The 19,565-nt window shown below is 48.5% G+C and overlaps 1 protein-coding gene and 2 long non-coding RNA genes across 4 annotated transcripts in view; 1 reads left to right on the top strand and 2 right to left on the bottom strand.

Moving 5' to 3' along the window:
• Positions 1-19,565, top strand: part of WWC1 (WW and C2 domain containing 1) — a 176,791-nt gene that overhangs the window by 12,716 nt on the left and 144,510 nt on the right. The gene's annotated exons all lie outside the window — the stretch shown is intronic.
• Positions 2,491-7,546, bottom strand: LOC146395646 (uncharacterized). The gene is made up of 2 exons (XR_014830897.1): positions 4,329-7,546; positions 2,491-4,200 (listed from the first exon to the last, which is right to left on the bottom strand). It is a non-coding gene; the product is annotated as an uncharacterized LOC146395646 (long non-coding RNA).
• LOC146395645 (uncharacterized) lies at positions 9,624-19,562 on the bottom strand. The gene is made up of 3 exons (XR_014830896.1): positions 16,917-19,562; positions 9,725-10,580; positions 9,624-9,679 (listed from the first exon to the last, which is right to left on the bottom strand). It is a non-coding gene; the product is annotated as an uncharacterized LOC146395645 (long non-coding RNA).

Genomic DNA, 19,565 nt, shown 5'->3' with positions numbered 1-19,565 from the left:
TTGCCGTGAGCTGTGGTGTAGGTTGCAGATGTGGCTCGGATCCCACGTTGCTGTGGCTCTGGTGTAGGCTGGTGGCTACAGCTCCGATTTGACCCCTAGCCTGGGAACCTCCATATGCCGTGGGAGCGGCCCAAAGAAATAGCAAAAAGACAAAAAAAAAAAAAAAATAGCTATGGGGAGTTCCTATCGTGGTGCAGTGGAAACGAATCTGACTAGGAACCATGAGGTTGCGGGTTTGATCCCTGGCCTCGCTCAGTGGGTTAAGGATCTGGCACTGCGGTGAGCTGTGGTGTAGGTCACAGACTCGGCTTGGATCTTGAGTGGCTATGGCTGTAGTTTAGGCCAGCAGCTGTAGCTCCGATTGGACCCCTAGCCTAGGAACATATACCTCGGAAAAAAGCAAAAAAAAAAAAAAAAAAAGCTATAGGATGGGGCGAAGTATTAAAAAAAAAGAAAATAGCTATGGGACAGGGAGAAGGCAGTATTTGGGGGCTGTCAGGTGCCTCTCCTCCTTCTATCTTGCTATTTCTTTCCTGATGTGTTGAATATCAAAGAGATGAGGGCTCATCTTTGCCTGAATGTGAAGATCTTTCAACTCACATGCAGAAATAATGGCTTTAAATACATTGGTCTCAGCTGCTTTGGAGCTGTAGCCCTGGGGGTTGGGCATCTGCTTAGCAGAAGCCGGTGTGGATTTCATGCACACATCTGGGTCCTTGAGACTCCAGGAGAGTGGGGGCTGCAGATGTTGTCACTGTGTAGATCACAGCCTGTGGCAAGGAACTGCTCATGGCCAGCACTTTTTAAGGCTCTAGATAGTGCCATGGTCTGGGCTGAGTGCTTTGCGTGCATCCTCCAGTTCTCCTAGCAACCCTGTGAAGCAAGAACTGTTACCATCTCCATTCTGCTGATGGGGAAACTGAGGCTCAGGCAGTTGAAAACTTGCCCATGATTGCATAGCTCGTAAGTGGCAGAACTGGAACATGAAACTAGTCTCTCTGCCTCCACTGTGCACCCTGGAGGCCAGGCTAGGCTGTCAAGGAGAACGATACTGAATTTGTTGCGGAGCTGCTTTCCCTGCTGTGATTCCTTGAGTAGCAGCTTCGCTCAGGTGCTCAGGGTCTGTCTGGAGAGCCAAGCCTTTCTGTTTGCTCTGCTCCAGGTTCAGCAGATGGCCCTCTCTCCGTGAGCAGGGCGAGTGAGCTCTTTTTCTGAGTACAGTGTGTTTTCGGAAATCCCTCCAAGGATCACGTTCCTTGACCACATTCCCCTGTCCAAGGTGGTGATCTTTGCGTCACCCTCCTTATAGACGGTTCTGCTCAAGGGAGCCCCATCTCTTGTTACTTTGGCACGAAAGACTTAGCAAGAATCACATTCCCCTTGGATGCTTTGGTGTCTGAATGACACATGTAATTGGACTGCAGCATGCTTGCTTTCCTGCTTGCCCAGTGGCACATCCTTCAGGATATTTGTTTGAGGTTCACTCAGAGTCAATTGGGTCATCTCAGGTCTGTAGTGGCTTTAGCTGTGCACGCGTTACCTTCCACTTCTGTCGCACATTGGGTAGAAGTGAAAGCAAAGAACGCTGCCACCTTTGTGTGTTTGATTCCTGGTGAGAACTGTGGCAAGAAGAAGGTACAGCAGCAAACACAGACCGGCATCATGCCTCATGAAACTTACAGACAAATCATGAAACTGTAAACAAAATGCCTACAGATGAGGAAAGTAAAGAGGAGGCTGTATTAGCAAAGAATAGGCATTGTAGGGGAGTTCCCGTCGTGGCACAGTGGTTAACGAATCCGACTAGGAACCATGAGGTTGCGGGTTCGATCCCTGGCCTTGCTCAGTGGGTTAAGGATCTGGCATTGCCGTGAGCTGTGGTGTAGGTTGCAGAGGCGGCTCGGATCCTGGGTTGCTGTGGCTCTGGCGTAGGCCAGTGGCTGCAGCTCCTATTAGACCCCTAGCCTGGGAACCTCCATATGCCATGGGTGTGGCCCCAGAAATGGCAAAAAAAGACAAAAAAAAAAAGAATAGACATTGTAAATGACACCAAAAGTCAAGCTAGAGACTTTAGAAGTTCTGTAGTCAGAAACGCTCTTTGCTTTTATCTTTAAATAGGATCCATCTATTGTAATTACCTCTCTACTTCTTCAACCAGGTTTTTCTGAATTCTGATCAGGCATTCATGGCACTCTGAAGTGGCAACAAGTAGTGCTTGTTCTTTTTTTTCTAACCTTTTAAAAAATCGAATGAACAAGTCTTTAAATTCTATAGTAATTTATAATCTTAAAAAGTTTCAGGAGTTTCTGTTGTGGCTCAGTGGTTAACGAATCTGACTAGGAACCATGAGGTTCGATCCCTGGCGTTGCTCAGTGGGTTAAGGATCTGGCGTTGCCATGAGCTCTGGGGTAGGTCACAGATGTGACTCCGATCCCGAGTTGCTGTGGCTGTGGTCTAGGCTGGTGGCTACAGCTCCGATTAGACCCCTGGTCTGGGAACCTCCATATGCCATGGGTGTGGCCCTAGAAAAGACCAAAAAAAGACAAAGTTTCACACATATGATTTCATACAACCCCATAGTAACCCTTTTCAAATCCCCTACCCCTGTATTGACCCTCCCCCTTCCCTCTCCTCACTGGTAACCACTAGTTTGTTCTGAGTCTGCTTTTTTTTTCCTACTAATTTATTGTATTTTATAGATTCCACATATAAGTGATATCATACAGTATTTGTCTTTCTTTGTCTGATTTATTTCACTTAGCATAATGCCCTCTTAAGTCCATCCATGTTGGTGCAAATGGCAACATTACATTCTTTTTTATGGCTGAGTAGTATTCCATTGTATGCATATACCATGTCTTTTTCATCCATTCCTCTGTTGATGGACACTTAGATTGCTCCATGCCTTGGCTATTGTAAATAACACTGCTATGAAGCAGGGTTTTTTTCTTCACTTGGGCCAAGGAGCTCTCTTCTTCCCCCAGGGCAGCGTGATTGATCTGTCAACCACATGCATCTGAACTTCCTAAGAGAGTCACTCAAATGCAGGTTTCCAGGCCTGGCCGCAGTCAACATAATCAGAATCTCTGGATAGTGTGAAACCGACTCCACATTTGTAAAAAGCTGCCGAGTGATTTTGATACCATCTTGAGTTGAAAAAGCCCTGATCAAGGAATAGACTTGTCCCCAGAGTGCAAATTATTCTAGAGACCCAACCAGGACTAGAATCCCTTCAGCCTGTTCCATAACCTGGCCTACTTCTTGGCCCTCACATCCAAAAAGAAATCTCTTCCTTTCTTTAGGCATCCATAGATGTTTCTAGCGTGTGCTCAGCTGTTCTCTTTCCAAGAGTAAGTTTTCAGTCTTACCCGTACCCCTTCCTCTGAACACAGAGGAGCCCCATACCACAACCCCCACTCCTGCTTTACTCTCCACCCTCCTCCTCCCACCCCCATCCTCTGAGCAAAGTTCCAGAAGTGTCACCAGGAGACATGCAGTGGGATCTTCCTTGATCTCCCTGTGGCATCTAACTGTGTTGCCAACCCTCTTCCTTTACCGACAGTCATTCTTATCCAGCAAAGTAAGGCGTTTTGCAGCCTTCTCTCTAGTGGTGGCCTCTGTCCCGAGGCCTTCAGTTCCTTGCTCTGCCGTGAAAACTCCGGTGCTCATTTCCAGTTTCCTGATGGACATCACTTCTCTGTCCAGGGAAGCACTGCAAACCACCGCAGGTCTAAAACTGAATCCAATCCCAGCCTCAAAGAGCTTTGCCCTCCTGTGTCCTCCTCCTCCCTCAAGTCTACACCTATCCATGTCCATGGAAGCCCTGCCTCTCTCAAGGCCACACCCACTTGTGTCCATTGTAGCCCCTCCTCCCTCATGGGCCACACCCACTCGTGCCCATTGAAGCCCCTCCTCCCTCAAAGCCACACCCACCAGTCTCCGTTGAATCCCTGCCTCCCTCAGGCCACCTGGGATACTGCTTGCTCCCTGAGGCTTTCCCCTGTTGCTGTGGCTGGAGGGGGTCTACTTTGAGACCCCCTGTTGCTGTGGCTGGAGGGGGTCTACTTTGAGACAGGCCTGTTCTAGCCTAGAGAAACAGAGGCCACAGAGATGGTTCTGGAAACGAGAGGCTGCTGTGAGATTAGAGATTTCACAGGACTCTAAGGAAGGGTGTAGGGCCCCACACCAGGCAGGCGGGAGCTGCAGCTGGAGGCCCAGGAACTGCATCTGTGTGCACTGTTCCCTTCTGTTGGCTTCCTGGAGTCATGGTTTATGCTACATCTTTTTCTTTCTTTCTTTTTGGTTTTTTTTTCTTTTCAGGGCTGCACCTGCAGCATATGGAGGTTCCCAGGCTAGGGGTCAAATCAGAACTGTAGTTGCTGGCCTACACCGCAGCCACAGCAATGCCAGACCGAGGCGTGTCTGTGACCTACACCACAGCTCAGGGCAACACCGGATCCTTAACCCGCTGAGCCAAGCCAGGGATTGAACCCACATCCTTATGGATCCTAGTCGGGTTCGTTACTGCTGAGCCACGATGGGACCTCCTCTGCTGCCTCTTTAAACCTACCAACAAATGACAACAAATCTAAAGCTTGTTTTTACATTTGCAAACCATGTTAGGAATTAGTTCTGCCTCTAACGTGCTGTGTGGCCTCAGGCAAACTACTTAATCTTGATGAGCCTCAGTTTCCTCATTCTATTCCGGTAAGGCTAAGAGTAGTAAAATAATAGCCAAGATTTTGCTGAGTGCCAGTGGCTGCTCTAAGTGTTTTGTATTTATTAGTTCAATTACCTGTCACACTAACTTTTCTGAGGGAGGTACTATTACTTCCCCCATTTAGAGATGAGAAAGTAGAGGTTCAGAGAGGCTAAGTAATTTGCCTAAGGTCACACAGCTAGAAAGTGTCAAAGCTGGGATTCAGACTTAGGCTCTCTGGGTTAAGTATCCAGTGTGGCTGTGAGCTGTGGGGTCGGTTGCAAACGTGGCATGGATCCTGCGTTGCTGTGGCTGTGACGTGGGCTGGCAGCTGCACCTCCTATTGGACCCCTAGCCTGGGGGTGGCCCTAAAAAAAACAAAAACAAACAAAAAACTTAGGCTCTCTGTCTCCAGGCTCATGCCATTCGTCTGCCATCCACTTTGAGGGTTATTGTGAGAATTACAGTCAGTTTCTCTTATTTAGGACACATAGCCAAGAGCAAGGCTCAGAATAAGTCCTTAAGAGTGTTAACAGTTGTGACAGCATCACAACATTAGTTTGCAGGTGACCTGTATGGCCTTCACAGCCCCAGCCTACCTCAGCAACCACAGCTAACTTGGTGTCCCCAGTTCAGATTCTTCCGAGAGATGCTGATATGGAAAGATGATAGAGCTGGCCTTGAACTGGACTCATCTGTACAGGACACCACAGCAGGGATCAGGGGTCATGTACCAACCACGGCAGCTGTCCTCTTGAGGGAGGCTCTGGGCAGCTGCATCCTTAGGTCATTCTTTCTCAGAACTCCCAGAGTCCTTTGCTCTGAATGCCCTGGCAATGAGAGGATCCAGTGGTTACTCTAGCCGAGTACATGCTCCATTCTGAGCCCTGCTTTTGCCCTCGTCCCCCTGTGCAAGCTCCCATTCATTGGCGTGACCCCAGCTCTCTCGCTCCTGGGAGTGTGGCCTGTGGATCAGCACATCAGCATCGCCTGGGAGCTTGGTAGAAAGGCAGAATCCAGACCCATGGAATCAGAACTGCATTTTAACAAGATCCCCAGTGGTCCTCTAGTAGGTTAATGTTTGAATGGCCCTGGCTCTCTAATACCACGTGCAATCGCATGGGCCTGTTTTATTTTGTTCTTTGGCTGACTCTACCTCTAACTAGCTCTGTTAGAGATATTAGATGTATATGTCTCTATCAGAGCTAGCTGACTATATATATAAAAGCCATAGATATACATATACGTATATGTACATATCAAACTATTTATAGTTGGTAATATTGGTAGGCAGTGGGATCAGTAAGCAGTGGGTGCTTACAACCAGGTATAAACACTACCGAGGGGAAGGAGCTCCTCAGCCCGTTTCCAGAGCCTCACATGGAATAAGGGATTGAAGCCAGATTTGGGGAGGAGGGGTGGGTCGGTTGAAAGGGGATCATGCCTGCTGAGTAAAGGCAGGGTCCTGAGGCTATAAGCGTGTCCACCAGAGTTCAGAGCAGATGGCAGGCCATGCAGAAGTCCACCTCGGTGGCAGGACCTGGCTCCTGGTGGGCCCGGGGCAGTCAGCAGGTGGGAACCCTTGGTGGGGCCAGGGGCCAGGGCAGTGTCTCTGACACGGAAGGAGGAGGTGGCCCAGCAGGCACCTGGCAGAGGTCACAGAGGCAGTATTCCAGCCCTCTGGAATACAGCAGGGACAGGAGCATGATGACAAGGAGGTCTGGGGTCCCCGATAAGCTTCCCAGGCAGGGACCTGAGCAGCAAAATAATTGGCAGGTCCCCTGGAACTAGCTCTGAACAGGGCAGAAATAGCGCCATAAGGGCACTAGAGAAACACTCATCTGTGGCCAAGGCTGAGGCCGGCTGAGCCCGGGCCCCCACCTGCCAACCCGGTTGGAGCCAGGGGCAGCCTGCATGGCCTGGCACTGGGGCAGAAGAGGGCAGGCTCCTGGTGGGGGACCGGAGGTGCAGGGGAGGGCAGGGAGCCAGCCTCGGGCTGCAGAGAAAGTCTGTACAAGGCCCTGTGGCCTGCCTGGCCTTCCTGGCACGAGGGTGGCAGGGAGGTGTGGCTGGATTCCAGAGGGCCTTCCCATCACTGCTCCCTGGCCTGGGTTCACCTGTGAACAGCGTTCCTGCACAAGCGTGGACCTTGCCCCGACACATTCCTGAGATAACGCCCACCATCGTCCTGGAACACGGTGACAGCCCGTCCGCGTGAACAAGGCTTCTGACGCCCTTCCTGCATTCATTTCTAGTTTGTTGGATGTTGTTTGTATGTCTTTGTAAAATGACTGAGGAACGACTCATAGTGAGCTGTCCAAAGTCCCTTTGGGGACATTCCAGGAAAATAAACCAATATTCCATCAAAGCTGCAAATGGCTTTTTTCCCCCATTCCTTCAAAGCAGGCTTTTCTCAGAGTGTGGTCCTCTTGCCTCAGACTCCCCCAAAGGAGCTTGTAAAACACAGATTCCAGGGCCCCCAGCTGACAGCTACTGAATCAGTCTCAGTGGGGCTTCCTGGAATTTGCATTTTTAATATGCTACCCAGACAATTCTAATCCACCTTAAACTTTGTGTGTGTGTCTTTTTATGGCCGCAAGGTGAGGCATATGGAAGTTCCCAGGCTAGGGGGCAAATCAGAGCTACAGCTGCTGGCCTGCACCACAGCCACAGCAATGCAAGATCCGAGCCCCATCTGCCACCTACACCACAGCTCACGGCAACACCGGATCCTTAACCCACTGAGTGAGGCCAGGGATCAAACCCGAGTCCTCATGGCTGCTAGTTGGGTTCATCACCGCTGAGCCACAACGGGAACTGCTCATACACCTTAAACTTAAAAACCTCTTTCCCCAGCCACAAGGCACCTTCTTTCCTTTGTATAAACTGTGCCCTTGCCCTGCCTGCTGTTACTTCCTCCTGGTGCTGCTGCATCCAGCTGAAGGCTCCCTCTTCCTGGGAGCCTACCTTGCTATCCTTGTCCCAACTCATATAGGGGACACCTAACGTGTACCTTTCTAACATGGCTTGATCACATCGTCCTCATCATCTTTTTCATGTCTCTGTTCACCACTGAATGGTAGTCCTGTCACGTCTCCCCAGGCCCAGCACAAGGTTTTGTATATAATGAGAGCTAATAAAATGCCTGAATATGAGCAGAGGCAGCTGAGAGGTAGTGGCGAAGCTGCAGAGTGGAGGGTGAAAAATAGATGCTCCCCAATGAGAAGCCGCCGCCTTCCAGCTCCTCTCTAGATCAGTCTGAATTTCTAGGTCAAGTGTTGGAGCCAGAGGGCAAGTAGTGGACCTGAGAGCCCAGGGCTCTGGCTGGCCTGGGGCGCAGTGCACCTGTTTGGGGCTGAGGTGTCCTCAGTGGAAGCCTAGCTCTCTATCTGCATTTTGGGAACGCTCTGGCAGAAAACAAGGATGATGGGGAAAAAGGGCTCAAGGATAGTTTGCCAGCCCCAAGCTTGACCCCAGACCCAGGGCCTCTAGAATGTTCAGACCATTGTCAGGCACCAGGACTCAAAGAATAGAGCTATCGGACCATGAAACTCCCAAGAGTCCTTTCCCCAGCGTCTCTCAGAGATTGTGGCTGTTGTTTTCTGCTTTCGGCTCTGAATTGCCTTTTGCCAAACCAGTAACTGTTGACCCAACAGAAATCATGCACAGATAGGAGCAGCCCTGGACAGGCTGCCTTAATGGTGTCGGGAAAGGGAAAGCCAGGGGCCTGTGACCTGAAGAATGCTGCCCCATCACCTTGCTCTGAAAAACAAAGTGCAGTTCCTTATTCTTAACAGCTTGGGCACCGCAAAAACCTGCTTTACCAGTCCAGAGTGCCTCCTCTGATCTCGCTTGCTTATCTGGATATATGGGGGCTGGGCAGCGGGGGCAAGGTGGCTTTGGAAAGATCTGGTCTGGTGAGACTCTAGAGTCAGCCCAGACTGTGGAACCTCAGCCCAGGAGACAGACTGACCTCTTAAGGTGGGAGGTCAGTGCAAGGGCGCCTGCTCTCGGTCCAAAGAACCTTCCTTGGTTCTTTGAAAAAAAGGACGGGCTGAATTTACACTTGGCAGGACAGAGCTGCCGAGGGCTCTGTGCACAGTGGCCCCTTAGCAAATGCTTCTCACGTTGAGCTGGTGAGAGGGGAACAGCCAGCGTTAATTGTGTGCTCTGTTAGAATCCTTCAGACATTTGCTGAAATTCCATGAGGGCATCAGCGAGTATAAGGTTTCAGGTCATTACTGAGTTTCTTTTGTGCTTTTTTCATAAGGATGTTATTTCTGAATCCACTCTCTTCTCATCTCCCCCAGGTATATCTGATTATATTTCAGGAGGAAGACAGTACAGTGTGATCATTTGGTGAAGATCACACATTCAAAAAATTATGATGTTCAAAAATCTTGTTAAATGCTGCAGTAAGCCCCTAGCTGGAGTTTGTGACACCTGCCATTTACTGAGGAGTTTTGCATGCATTTATGGTTTCACTTGTGCCTTCTAGATGAGGCAGCTGAAGCCCAGAGAGGTTAAGGAATTTATCAAGGTCACACAGCAAGATGGCAAGAGGTTTCGGGGTTTAATGCATGCTTTGTGGCTCCACGGCCCCAGTGTTTGTCACTCTCTCCTGGAGGTCGTTGGTGCTTGCTGATATAATATAACTAACCATTTCTCTGAACATTTTGTGTATGTGTCCTGATTAGAGAATTAGTTAAGCTCTCACACTCTCCAGGGTGCAGTGGCTAGAATCCTCCCTCCTTCCTGGAGTCCGCAGGGAGCCAGATCCCATAGACCCTGCTCTGTAGGGCGGTGAGGACAAGAGATGTGGCCCTGTGGTTGGGGGAAGGCAGATTGTGACAACCCACGGGGTCCATCCCCAGACATGGAACCCAGGGTCCTCCCCCTGCCAGGACCTCTGTTCCTTTCTTTTTTTTTGTCTTTTCTAGGGCCGCTCCTGCGGCACATGGAGGTTCCCAGGCTAGGGGTCTAATAGGATCTGTAGCTGCCGGCCTACATCAGGGCCACAGCAACGAGGGATCCGAGCTGCATCTGCGACCTACACCACAGCTCACGGCAATGCCAGATCCTTAACTCACTGAGCAAGGCCGGGGATGGAACCCGCAACCTCATGGTTCCTAGTCGGATTCGTTAACCACTGCGCCACGACAGGAACTCCAGGACCTCTGTTCCTATTCCCCTCTTTGCCTCCTACCCTCTTAGGACCAACAACTGCTTGGAAAGGTGAGCACAGGGCCTTTTCAGAAAGAGTCCTTTTCTCTAGTATTTCCAGGATCTTCACTCACGAGAGAGAGAGATGCAGGATTAGGTGGGAAGCAGAGGCCGTGTAGGGGACAGCTTGGACCTAATTGTGCACGACTCCTAGAATAAGGCCTGTCTCCCCAGTTTCTTCGTTTGCATTCAGGGGTGGCGCCTGTCTTTGGGAGAGGCCACACCAGGTTGAGTGACAGCTTATCAGTGCAATGCAATAGCCCGATGACATCATACAGTCCAGGCTTCGGGGAGAACATGTTCGCAGGCAAGAAGGCAGCGATGAGGGGACGGAAGGACCCACTTACACCGCATAATCCAGCTTTTATTGTGTAACCCCTGGACTTACTGGCCCTTTGTTCCTGTGCTCTTTGACAAAGGATGATTTTCTTTTTTTTTTTTTGTAACTTTTCTGATTAGAAATCAGTAGTTTAAGCCTGCTAATCACCTTGTTAGCCTGGCACGAGGACCAAGGAAAAGCCTCAGCACTTAATCTGTTCTCAGGTCCAGAAGTTCAGAAATGTGGTCAGCCCCAATGTTTTAAAAAATTAGGCTGTTCCGAATAATTCATACCATAATTCTACTAATAAACATCCTTTATTTATTTATTTATTTTTTCCTAGAACTGCACCTGCGGCATATGGAAGTTTCCAGGCTAGGGGTCCAGTCAGAGCTACAGCTTCATGCTTATACCACGGCCACAGCAATGCCGGATCTGAGCCATGTCTGCGACCTACCCCACAGTTCACGGTAACCAGATCCTTAACCCACTGAGTGAGGCCAGAGATCGAACCCTCATCCTCATAGATACTAGTTGGGTTCGTTTCTGCTGCACCACAACGGGAACTCCTACTAATAAACATTCTGAGGATTACTATGCAGATACTTGTTTTAGTTGGCTTTTTTTTTTTTTTTTTGCTATTTCTTGGACCGCTCCCGCGGCATATGGAGGTTCCCAGGCTAGGGGTCCAATCGGAGCTGTAGCCCCCGGCCTACGCCAGAGCCACAGCAACGCAGGATCCGAGCCGCGTCTGCAATCTACACCACAGCTCACAGCAACGCCGGATCGTTAACCCACTGAGCAAGGGCAGGGACCGAACCCGCAACCTCATGGTTCCTAGTCGGATTCGTTAACCACTGCGCCACGATGGGAACTCCTTTTTTTTTTTTTTAACCATTTTTTCAGTGAACGGTTCAGTGGCATTAGGGTGATTCCCGTTGCTGTGCAGCCATCAGCACAGAGCTGTTCATCTCGTAAAACAGAAACTCTGCCTGCCTTCTCCTCCAGCCCCTGCAACCACCGTGCTACTTTCTGCCTCTACAAACCTCACTGCTCTGGTCCCTCATATGAATGGAGTCATACAGTATTTGTCCTTTTGTGACTGGTTTATTTCACTGAATGCAATGTCCTCCAGGTCCATTGATGCTGTAGCATGTGTTGTAATTTCCTTCCTTTTTAAGGCTGAATAGGATTCACAGTTTGTTTATCCATTCATCTGTTTATGGACACACTTCTGCCTTTAATTATCATGCATAATACCACTATAAACATGGGTGAACACATACCTGTTCTTGTGCCTGTCTTTACATCTTTGGGGTAGACACCCAAAAGTGGAATTGCTGGATCACATGGCAATTCCATTTTTACCAGTTTGAGGAACTGCCACACTGTTTTCCACTGTGGCTGCACCATTTTGCATCCCCGCCAGCAAGGTGCACACATTCCGGTGACTCTACGCCCTCGCAACACAGCTGTTATTATCTGGGTTTGTTTCAGGTTTTGTGTTTTGTTTTGTTTTGTTTTGTCTTTTTGCCTTTTCTAGGGCCGCTCCCGAGGCATATGGAGGTTCCCAGGCTAGGGGTTGAATCAGAGCTACAGCTACTGACCTACACCACAGCCACAGCAACGCCGGATCCTTAACCCACTGAGCAAGGCCAGGGATCGAACCTGCAACCTCATGATTCCTAGTCAGATTCATTAACCTCTGCGCCACGACGGGAACTCCAGGTTTTGTTTTTGGATAGTAGCCTTCCTGATGGGCGTGACTTGGTGTCTCCTGGTTTTGGTTTGCATTTCCCTAATGCTTAGTGATGTTGGGCAGCTACACAGATGCTTTTCAAAAAACGAACTCTTCACGTCATTTCGAAGCTCAAGGCAGTGAAATGTTAAGGTTCAAGGCGCCGAATCTTAAGAAGCCACACCTGGGATTAATGCCGGCTCCCCCTCCTTCCTGACTGTGACTGTGGGTCAGCGGCAAGATCTCTCTGTGCTTGAGTTTCTCATCTGTAGATTGGGGTGATCAGTGAGCTATCTCACAGGGCTACTGGGAGGTTCAGTGAACTAAGATACGTCCCATGGAATGTGGGAGACTCACCGTATGTGTTTGGTGAGTGCTGGGTCTCATCACTCTCCGAGAACAGAGTAGCACCTGCCGCCTTCCATTCTCCAGGATGGTTTTCCTGTCTACCTAGTCTTTTTCAAGTGGGACAACAGCCTTGGGAATTTGATGTGGAGCAGTGGCTGGAACCCGGTGGGTTTTCACACTCCCAGGTTGGGTGTGTCGGGGGGAGAAGAGCAGTGGCAGCCTCCATCCTAAAACTCGACAGTGTCTCATTTGAGAGTAAGTGTGTGCAGAGCTGGCAACCAGGAAAGGAGCCTGGGAATCTAGTGTGAAGGCAGCTGCTGTGGTTCTTTCAGCCAGTAACTCTTAGAGCAAATAGCTGTCTGGTTGAGGAATGGCTCCCAGTTGCTGTGACTTAAGGCAGTCAGCTAAGGGTTTGTGATGCTCCGTGTGTCTGTCACCATGGGACCCTGCAGCCGAAGGCCTGGATGACTGTCCTCACACCTGCATCCTCTGCATCTCAGCACTTGGGCCTCCATAGGCTGTCCCATCTGTAGGGCATCAGCTTCCTCCCAGAGACATTAGGGTTCCTCACCTCTGGTCCTTCGCTAAAGCCTAACCTTGGAGTTCCCGTCGTGGCGCAGTGGTTAACGAATCTGACTAGGAACCATGAGGTTGCAGGTTCGATCCCCAGCCTTGCTCAGTGGGTTAAGGATCTGGCATTGCCATGAGCTGTGGTGTAGGTCGCAGACACGGCTCGGATCCCACGTTGCTGTGGCTCTGGCGTAGGCAGGTGGCTACAGCTCCGATTCGGCCCCTAGCCTGGGAACCTCCATATGCTGTGGGAGCGGCCCAAGAAATGGCAAAAAAAGACAAAAAAAAAAAAAAAAAAAAAAAAGCCTAACCTAGTTTCCTTAGCAAACAGACTGAAGGAAGGGAGGGCTCCCCCCAACCCCACCCCCATCTTCACCTGGTTAACTCTTTTCAGGGCCCAGCTTCTAACATCAGTTCCTCAAGGAATCCGCCTCCTCCTACCCCCCAACAGGGCCGGGCTCAGTGTCTACCTCCCCTCACAGAGCAGCATTCTTTTCCTTTAAATCAATTGTTCAGTGGTTAATAGTTAAGACCTCATGTTTTTTTCTGTTTAATGTCAGCCAAGGAGTTTTCTGGACCAGCCTTTCTCAAAGAGTGGTCCCTGGAGATCTCTGAGATTCTCTCAGAAAGTCTGCAAAGTCAAAGTCAATAATACTAAGAAATGATCTGCCTTTTTAACTTTCTACCTATTAGGAGAGACTATGGAGTCTTGTAGAGGCTACATGGCATGCAGGTTTGCCACAGATCGTTGCAAAAAGCAGCTCTTAGGGCTCAGCTGCCTTCCATTAAGTCATTCATTAAGAAGGTTTGCAAAAGTGTGAAAGAATGCCACTCTTCTCACTAAATCGAGGGAGAGGGGCTAGAAAAAATAATCATAAGAATGCGATTTATGTTAACATGTGATGAAGTGGGTTTATTATTTTTATTTATTTATTTATTTATTTATGCTTTTTAGGGCTGCATCTGTGTCGTATGGAAGTTCCCAGACTAGAGGTCAAATCAGAGTTATAGCTACTGGCCTACACCACAGCCACAGCAACTCAGGATCTGAGCAGCTTCTGCAGCCTACACTGAGCCCACAGCAATGCTGGATCCTTTAACCCCCTGAGTGAGGCCAGGGATCCAACCTGCATCCTCACGGCTTCGTTACTGCTAAGCCACAATGTGAACGTCCTATTATTTTTATTTTCAAAGGCATTAATCTTTTAATATTTTCTCTGTTTTCATTTCTAATATGGTAAGTATTAACAAATACAACCCACATGAACAAACACTCTTTGGGGTCCTCAAGGTTTAAGAGTGTGAAGGGGTCCTGAGACCTGATGAGAACTGCTACCGTAAAAAGAGCTCAAGAATTTTTTTCTGTAAAGGACTAGATGGCAGATGTTTTAAGCCTTTGGGGCCATACTGTCTCTGTCTTAACCATTCAGCTCTGTCACATGAAAGCATCCAGGATGGTATGTATACAGTTAGGCGTGGCTGTGTCCCCAAAGAAAACGTTATTTACAGAAAGAAGCAGTGGGTGAGTTTGGCCTATGGACCATAGTTTGCCATCTTCTGCTCCAGACTATAAGCTCTAAAATGCCAGGAACCGGAGTTCCTGTCGTGGCTCAGTGGTTAACGAATCTGACTAGGAACCATGAAGCTGTGGGTTCGATCCCTGGCCTTGCTCAGTGGGTTAGGGATCTGGTGTTGCCGTGAGCTGTGGGGTAGGTCGCAGATGCGGCTCAGATCCCGAGTTGCTGTGGCTGTGGTGTAGGCTGGTGACTACAGCTCCGATTCGACCCCTAGCCTGGGAACCTTCATATGCCACGGCAGTGGCCCAAGAAATGGCAAAAAGACAAAAATAAATAAATAAATAATAAAAATAAAATGCCAGGAACCACATCCAACCTGTAAATTGCTTTATCTCCAACACCTAGCATGAAGCCTGCTACTTAATACATAGGAATTGTAACAGGGATAGTGTTTAATGGCTAGTCATCCAAGTAAAAAATAACAATGGCTAGGAGTTCCCACTATGGCACAGTGGGTTAAGGACCCAGTGTTGCTGCAGCTGTGGTGCAGGTCACAGCTGCGGCTCAGATTCTGTCCCTGGCCTGGGAACTTCTATATCAAAAGGAAAGGAGAAAGAATGAGAAAGAATACACTTAAATATGTAATTACTGAAAAGTTCCATAATTGATTAAAGACATACCGCATACAGGAGCAGAGTCAGAACCTCGCTGATATATCAGAAACAATGCAAGCCAAAAAAATAATTGAATAATATCTTGAAGGTGCTGAAAAGTGGAAAATAAGGTCAGTCTGAAATTCTGTATCAACAAAAGTATCCTCAACCACCTTACACCAGCCAGAATGGCCATCATCCAAAAGTCTACAAACAATAAGTGCAGGAGAGGGTGTGGAGAAAAAGGAACCCTAGTACACTGTTGGTGGGATTGTAAATTGGTGCAACCACTGTGGAAAGCAGTATGGAGATTCCTCAGAAAACTAAACATAGAACTACCATTCGATCCAGCAATCCCACTCCTGGGCATCTATCCAGGGAAAACCACGACTTGCAAAGACACATGTACTCCGATGTTCATTGCAGCACTATTTACAATAGCCAAGACATGGAAACAACCTAAATGTCCATCGACAGAGGAGTGGATCCAGAAGATGTGGTACATATACACAATGGAATATGACTCAGCCATCAAAAAGAACGAAATACCAGCATTTTTAGCAACATGGATGGACCTAGAAACTGTCATGCTAAGTGAAGTCAGCCATACAATGAGACACCAACATCACATGCTTTCACTGACATGTGGAATCCGAAAAAAGGACAGACGGAGCTTCTTTGCAGAACAGATGCTAACTCACAGACATTGAAAAACTCATGGTCTCCGGAGGAGACAGTTTGGGGGGTGGGGGGATGTGCTTGGGCTGTGGGATGGAAATCCTGTGAAATCAGATTGTTATGACCATTATACAACTACAGATGTGATAAAAAAAAAAGTATCCTCAAAAAATGAAAGTAAAATCAAAAGCTTTATTTTCAGATAAAAGGTGAGAAAATTGGAATTCCCAGTCTGGCACAGTGTGTTAAGGATCTGGTGTTGCTGTAGCTGTGGTATAGGTCACAGCTGCAGCTCAAATTTGATCCCTGGCCTGGGAACTTATGCCATGGGTGTGGCAAAAAAAAAAAAAAAAAAAAAAAAGGCTGAGAAAACTGTCACCTGCAGACTTACACAATAAGAAATGTCAAGAGAAATTCCTCAGGTTGAAAAGAAAACGATATCAAATGGAAACTTGGATCCACGTGAGAAATTAAGAGTACCAGAAATAAAAAAAGACTTAATTTTTTTCTTAATTTCTTTAAAAGCTAATTGACTGTTTAAAGCAAACATCATATTGAGACTTTTTTAAAAGGAGAGAAAGAATCAAAAAACAAGACAGAGAAAACAACTGTAAGTTAGACTTCAGTCTAGCTATGTTAATAATTCATTAAAAACACATGGACTAGGAGTTCCCTTGTGGTGCAAGCAGGTTAAGGATCCAGCTTTGTCACTGTAGCAGCTCTGGTCACTGCCGCAGCTCCAGTCACTGCCATGCTTGGGTTCAGTCTCTCGCCTGGGACCTTCCGCATGCTATGAGTGTGGCCAGAAAAAAAAAAAAGAAAAAAATCTGCGGACTAAACCACCAATTAAATGCAGATACTGTCAGGTTGGGGAGGGGACAAGACTCTAGTGTACAGGCTGCCTACAGTAGATTCTCTTTGATATGAGTACGCAGGTGGTTTAGATGTAAAGGGATGGGATAGATAGAGCAGACAAGTCCTAACCAAAAGATTCCTCTTGTGACTTGGGGTAAGGAACCTGACTAGTATCCACGAGGATGTGGGTTTGATCTCTGGCCTTGTTCGGTGGATTAAGGATCCAGTGTTGCTGTGAGCTGTGGTATAGGTCACAAACGCAGCTCGGATCTGGAATGGCTCTGGCGTAGGCTGGCAGCTACAGCTCCGATTGGACCCCTAGCCTGGGAACCTCCATATGCCACAGGTGTGGCCCTAAAAAGCAAAAACAAACAAACAAAAAACCAAACCTGCAATGCAATGGCTAAAATGATAGCATACAGAGGATACCAGAAACAGGAGAATTAGCACATAGAGAGAGGTTTTATAAGAGTAGGCCAGTTCATCAAAAAGACATAATCCTACATGCATACACACCTAATCGTTGAGTTCAAAACACATGAGTAAGTGACTGGATCCAGTAGAGCAAGTTTGCCGGCTCCTCTCAAAGGGAAGGACTGATGGAGGTGTTTCCGCATTCCCGAACTCATGTCCTTTGAGTCAGTGACAGGACCCAGGTGGGCAGAAGCAAGCTGAATGCCACAGCCTCATCCTGGACTCAGCCCTGTGGCCATCTGTGTCCTTCCTGGGCTCTCCCACACGAGCCTTATACAAAGTTCCTACCTCTTCTTGCCTTACGGAGTTTTCAGGAACCTGCCGATTCCCTTGGGATGCCAGCTGGCACCGAGGGCCAGGCTTCCTGAGGTTGCAAAGGACTAGGGTTCTCCAGGGATGGATGGGTCCGTGTGGGTCCCGGAGAACTCCAGGTGTCCAGGACACAGGACCTGGTACCATTGTCTACCCTCAGGGTGGCTCCTGCCTTTCAGATACTGAAAGGGGCTGAGCCAGCTTCAGGTGGGGCAGGGGAAGGGGCTAGGGGGATTTTTAAGCAGTAATGAAATGTTGCCTGGAAGGGGAGGGGGAGGAGGTTTCCAGATACCGAGTCTCTGGCTGGCAAAGAATTGCATTGTTTTCCATCCTATTTGCTGACAGTCCAGCAAGGATTTCTTTTCACCTGGCCTCTTCCCTCCCTTCCTGTCAAACTTATTAAAAAATTGTGGCAAAACACATCACATAGCATTTACAGCCTTAAGCTTTATTTAATGTACAGCTCAGTGGTATTCAGTACCTTCACGTGCTTGTGCAGCCATCCCTACCGTCCATCTCCCGAGCTCGCTTCATCTTGTACAACTGACTCCCTGTACCCACTGAAACACTAACTCCTCATCTAGCCCCTGGCAGCCACTGTTCTCCTTGCTGTCTGTGTGAATTTGACCGCTCTAGGTATTCCACGTACATGGAATTGTGCCTTGGGGACTGGCTTATTTCACGCAGCATGAGGTCCTCCGGCTCCATCCAAGGTATAGCATGTGTTAGAATTCCCTTCTTTTTTAAGGCCGAGTGCATTCCTGGGTATGCATGTTCCGCAGGTTGCTCGTCCGTTCATCCGTCCGTGCTGGTTGGGGTTGCTTCCGCCTTTTTTTTTTTGGCTCTTGTGACTAATGCTGCTTTGAACACGAGGGTACAGCAATGATTTCTTTTGGTTTCATTTTGCTTTGTTTTAAGGTAGCGAGGTGAACGCGGGGATCCAAGTAAGTGGTTCTGGACACTCTGAAAAATGACCTCCCCCCCGCCACCGGAGGGTTTGTCCCCGGGAATCTGTATTTTTGGCGGGACAGAGCTGTCCAGATCTTCTGGTAGTTGAGGACGTTAACGTCCACCCCACCCTTTGACCAGCCTGCCCTTCAGCGTCTCGCCGGTCGCTGTCTCGGTTAAGGTGTCATGTCTCACTTCAGCTATTGTAACACGGTGGCCAGACTCCAAGATCATTTTCCAGCAATTCATGTCACAACTACTTCTGGAATTTTCTTCCACAGGGCTTTCCACAGCCAATTGCTCCCTTTCTCAGAAACTTCTCATGGTTCTCCAATGCCCATAAAAACCCCAAACTTCTTAGCGTGACTCAGGGCCCCACTGACTTCCTTCAGCCCCTCCCTGTCTCCTTCCCGCCTGTTCTCTCATTTGCTGATTGGTCCATTTGTTCCCCCCCGGGGTCCTGTACGTTTGTGTTTATTTCCAACTCATCGCGCTGGTGTGTCAAAGGCTCGAGCACATGGTAAGTATGGAATGTTTGTGATGAAAAGAGTTTTATCTGGCATCTCATGAGCCTCTTGCCTGACGACCTTGTGAGGTAAATGGTTTCATCCCCAGTCGACAAGTCTGGAAATTGAGCTTGCGAAGTGCCGAGAAACGGGGTTGAAATCTTGGTCCTTGGATCCCATTCAGAATCACAACCCCGGCTGTCCCTGTAAGTGAGACTGTGGCTTTCTGAGACCCTAGGAAGCCAGAGACGGCAACAATAAAGGCTCAGGGGCTCCAGATTGCTCTCTCTGGCCAAGTGAAGATGAGGCTTTGCTGCGGCTGAGCTTGATTGAAGAGCCATGAAAGAGGCAAGTGCTTGTAGATGTCCACTTAGTGAAAGCCTGAGTGGAAAAGAGCCTAGTAGAGCATTGGGCAGGCTGCTTTTCCAACTCTGGAAGAATATCTAAAGAGACTATAAGCTCGTGTTGGATGGAATATGCCTCTCCTTTATAGGGAACCCAGGAGCAAGGAAAAGGCCCTACCAAAATAGATTTCGTTCTTGTGGGTAAAATTGCGAACGCTCTGCTGGATCTGTGAGGAAGCTGAGCAAGGGGGCAGATGCTTCTTCCTCCAGTGTACAGCCTGCTGAAATGCTGCAGCCGGAGGCAGGAGAGAAATCAGAAACACCCCCAGGGTGTTGAGGGGCTTACTCAAGGTCACCCACCTTAAAAAAAAAAAAAAAGAG

Source organism: Sus scrofa, chromosome 16 (assembly GCF_054392235.1).
Source record: "Sus scrofa isolate SSC_HxYL_T2T_F1_AM1 chromosome 16, Sscrofa_HxYL_maternal_Yorkshire_Landrace_v2.0, whole genome shotgun sequence".
In the NCBI taxonomy this organism is placed as follows: Eukaryota; Metazoa; Chordata; class Mammalia; order Artiodactyla; family Suidae; genus Sus; species Sus scrofa.
The sequence above is the reverse complement of the archived record's forward strand: the minus strand, read 5'-3'. Positions and strand labels throughout refer to the sequence as shown.